Consider the following 4,762-nt stretch of genomic DNA (forward strand, 5'->3'; position numbering starts at 1 on the left):
TGTCAGGGTTGATTTTCAGATGGTGAGCAGACATCCACTGAGAGATGTCAGTCAGACAGGCGGAGATTCGCGCCGCCACCTGTGTTTCGGACGGTGGAAACGAGAAGATTAGTTGGGTGTCGTCAGCATAGCTATGGTAGGAGAAGCCATGCGAACGAATGACAGAGCCGAGAGAATTTGTGTACAGAGAGAAGAGGAGGGGACCCAGGACGGAGCCTTGAGGAACCCCAGTAGTGAGAGGACAAGGATCAGACACAGATCCTCTCCAAGTTACCCGGTAGGTGCGGTCTTTAAGGTAGGAAGAGAAAAGAGCGAGTGCAGTGCCTGAGATCCCCAGGTCCTGAAGAGAAGAGATAAGGATCTGGTGGTTCACGGTGTCAAATGCTCCTCCCTCTTCCCTCCCCCTCTCCTCCCTCTTCCTCCCTCCCCCCTTCCTCTCTCCTCCTCTCTCCTCTCCTCTCTCCTCCCCTCTCCTCCTCTCTCCTCTCTCTCTCTCCCCTTCCTCTCTCCTCCCTCTTCTCCCCTATCCTCCCCTCTCCTCCCTCTCTCTCCTCTCCTCTCTCCTCCCCTCTTCTCTCTCTCCTCCCCCTCTCCTCTCCCTCTTCTCCCCCCCCCCCTTCCCTCTCTCCTCCCTCTCTCCTCCTCTCTCCTCCCCTCTCTCCTCCCCCCTCTCCTCTCCCTCTCTCCCTCTCCCCTCCTCTCTCCTCCCCTCTTCTCCCTCTCCTCCCTCTCTCTCCCTCTCCCTCTCTCTCTCCTTCTCTCCTCTCTCTCCTCTCCTCCCTCTCCCTCCTCCCTCCTCCCCCCTCTCCTCTCCTCCTCCTCCTCTCCTCTCCTCTTCCTCCCTCCTCTTCCCTCCTCTCCTCTCTTCCTCCTCTCCTCCCCTCTCCTCTCCTCTTCCCTCCTCTTCTCCCCTCCCTCTCTCCTCCCCTCTCCTCCCCCTCTCCTCCCCCTCTCCTCCCCCTCTCCCTCCCTCTTACAGTAACGAGTTGACGATGCTCATAGTTGGACCATGAGACAGAAGCTTCCGGTCTCCTCCTCTTCATCGTACGAGAGCCGGCTGGTTTTCAGCGTTTCCCTCCAGCTCGTTCCTACGTAGCGGCGTGCGTTCTCCTGCGGGACTTTATTATTTAAATAACATTATTTATATATTATCGTATAATTAGTGCTGATGACACGCGCACATTTGGGAATTTTGACAGCAATAAACAAGAAAGAGGGGAGATTTTAATTTATCTGACTGAGAAACGTTTGCAGTGAGTTGGCAGGAAGGAAGATAATGACGTCAACGTAATGTGACGTAAATAAATAAATAAATATATACAGGACTGTCTCAGAAAATTAGAATATTGTGATGAAGTTCTTTATTTTCTGTAATGCAATTAAAAAAACAAAAATGTCATGCATTCTGGATTCATTACAAATCAACTGAAATATTGCAAGCCTTTTATTCTGATTTATTGCTGATTATGGCTTACAGCTTAAGAAAACTCAAATATCCTATCTCTAAATATTAGAATATCATGAAAAAGTATACTAGTAGGGTATTAAACAAATCACTTGAATTGTCTAATTAACTCGAAACACCTGCAAGGGTTTCCTGAGCCTTGACAAACACTCAGCTGTTATAAATCTTTTTTTTTACTTGGTCTGAGGAAATATTAAAATTTTATGAGATAGGATTTTAGAGTTTTCTTAAGCTGTAAGCCATAATCAGCAATATTAAAAGAATAAAAGGCTTGCAATATTTCAGTTGATTTGTAATGAATCCAGAATGCATGACATTTTTGTTTTTTTAATTGCATTACAGAAAATAAAGAACTTTATCACAATATTCTAATTTTCTGAGACAGTCCTGTATATAGTCAACTTGGTAACATGGAAAAAAGGGAAAAAGGAAAGAAAAAAGGAAACAATTAAAGATAAAAGAAAAAAATTAAAGAAAAAAGGAAAACATTATATATATATATATATATATATATACATTTTGCTCTTTTTTTATTTAATTTGTTTATGTCTGACGTTTGTTTTTTGTTTTATTTTAATATATCTAAATGAATAGAAACAATTAAGTGACACAAATTATAGCAAAAAAGGGCAAATAAAAAAATTAGAATACATTAAATATGTCAAACTGATCAAAATATATATCTAAAAATAAATTAACCATTATTGTTTTTAATAGACTAATAAATGTATACAAAACTCCCCACAGCGCTTATAAAAATATGGAAAAAAATGTACGTGTGTAATAATGTCCTCACCTGTCCACCTTACTGCACTCACTGTATGTATGACCTCATCAGCTCTATCACTCTCACCTGTCCACTCACTCCTTTATGTATGACCTCATCAGCTCTATCACTCTCACCTGTCCACTCACTCCTTTATGTATGACCTCATCAGCTCTATCACTCTCACCTGTCCACTCACTCCTTTATGTACTTCTGTTCCCATATATTTAATTCACTTCTCTTTTATTTACATCATTATTTTTGATCCTCCATCAAGCAGAATTAAATGGGGCAGATGTTCTAAATAAATTCTACTTTACAGCCTTAAAATATTAAAGATATCCCCCAACAGGCTTCCATTTTTTTAATTTAATTACATCTAATCGAGTTTATATTGAATAACCCAAATTCACAAATGAGCCTCAGAGGCCTTAATTAATAATCAGTACACACACGACACCCTCTGACCTTTGACCCTCACGTCGGTTCAGGAAAAACTGCCCTCAAAAAAGGAAAAAAAGACAAATAAACCTTCCGGATCTCTATCAGGATGGACAGGAGGACAATAGATGTCATGTGACCGCCACGTCCTCTCTGTTACGTAACATCCGTTTGGTATCGGAGCGACCGCGTCAACCCTCTGAGGGGAGGAACGCAACGGGAAACACGAGTTGACGATGAACGCGTCATCGGCGCACGCTTCAACGGCTATCCACGCTGGTGCGTGACCAATCAGGCGAGCAGCCAATCAGGCGAGCAGCCAATCAGGCGAGCAGCCAATCAGGCGGTCAGAGCTGGATGGAGTGAGACGGGCATCGTGGGAATTGGAGAGTGAGAAGGTGGAGATTGGGCAGATATATGTGTTTTTGTGTGTGTGTCTGTGTGCGCGTGTGTATGTGCGTGTGCATGCGTGTGTGTAGGTGTGTGTGTCTGTGTGTGTGTGTGCATGCATGTGTGTGTGTGTGCGTGTGTGTGTGCGCGTGTGCATGCGTGTGTGTATGTGTGTGTGTATGCATGCGTGTGTGTATGTGTGTGTGTCTGTGTGTGTCTGTGCACGTGTGCATGTGCGTGTGCATGCGTGTGTGTAGGTGTGTGTGTCTGTGTGTATGTGTGTGTGTATGCATGCGTGTGTGTATGTGTATGTGTGTGCGTGCGTGTGTGCATGTGTGTATATGTGTGTGTGTGCATGCGTGTGTATGTGTGTGTCTGTGTGTGCATGCATGTGTGTATGTGTGTGCGTGTGTGTATGTGTGTGTGTATGCATGCGTGTGTGTATGTGTGTGTGTGTGCATGCGTGTGTGTATGTGTGTGTATGTGTGTGTGTGTGTGTGTGTGTGCGTGTGTTCCAGCTTGTGCTCAGGTCTACTCACATAGGAACGCCCATGTTAACAAGTGTGTGTCCATGCATGTGTCTGTGCGTGTGCGCGTGTGTGCGTGTGTGTGTGTGTGTGTGTGTGTGTGTGTGTGTGTGTGTGTGTGTGTGTGTGTGTGTGTGTGTGTGTGTAGCGTAAGACATTCTTGCAGCCCTCTACGTTATTGCAGTCACCAAAGTGGTTAGCTAGTAGCTAGCATTCACGGGAGAAAAAGGACAGACGACCAACGTCTCTTCAGTCCGGGAACTCAACCGGTGTTTTTATTCTGCGCATGCGCACTACAGCACCTCAACGGACACAGGTACACATGAACTTACAGCACAGAGCACTCAACATGACTTTGCTATTCAGGAATATACTCAACACTCCCACTCAAAGACATGTGTATAGCTCTCTATGGTGGTAAATAAAAACCCAAAATACACAACTCCAAAATAAAACATTTTGCATACTGGCAGTGTTCTTAAAAGAAAACGTCAAAACATTTACATCTGTCAGTTTACATTACTCACCAAACAAATACCCCTTGAAACTCTCAAACTTATTCCTTGTCACTGGCTTGGTAAGAACATCAGCTACCATGTTTTCAGTAGGACAATATTTTATAGATATTTTCCCTTCTGCGTGTGCAGACTGTATGAAGTGATACTTTATATCTGTGTTTGCTTCTCTGTCTGCCTACTGGGTTCTTAGATAAAGCTATCGCCCCCTGGTTGTCCTCATAGATCTTGACTGGTACATGCTGGTTACCACTATCTATTCCCTTCAGTAGTTGTACAAGGTACATACTCGTCAGCCATGTACTCTCCTTCGCAGGTGGATAATGCCACTGTTGGCTGTTTCCTACTCTTCCACGATATAACTGGACCATTCTCAGTTAAGCTGAAACAGTATCCACTTGTGCTCCTCCGATCATCCTTATCGGCTGCCCAATCAGCATCACTATATCCCTCCAGATGTAGTAAGCTTTCCTCACATTTCTGATAGTGTAGTTCTTGATCTATCGTACCCTTTAAGTACCGCAGAATGTGTTTTGCTGTGGCCCAATGTTGTTGCTTTGGTTCTGCTAGATACTGAGATAGTTTACTCACAACCCAGCTCAGGTCAGGTCTGGTACATGTCATGATGTATATCAAGCTACCTACTATCTCTCTATAT

This window comes from Pseudoliparis swirei, chromosome 24, assembly GCF_029220125.1.
Source record: "Pseudoliparis swirei isolate HS2019 ecotype Mariana Trench chromosome 24, NWPU_hadal_v1, whole genome shotgun sequence".
Taxonomy (NCBI): Eukaryota; Metazoa; Chordata; class Actinopteri; order Perciformes; family Liparidae; genus Pseudoliparis; species Pseudoliparis swirei.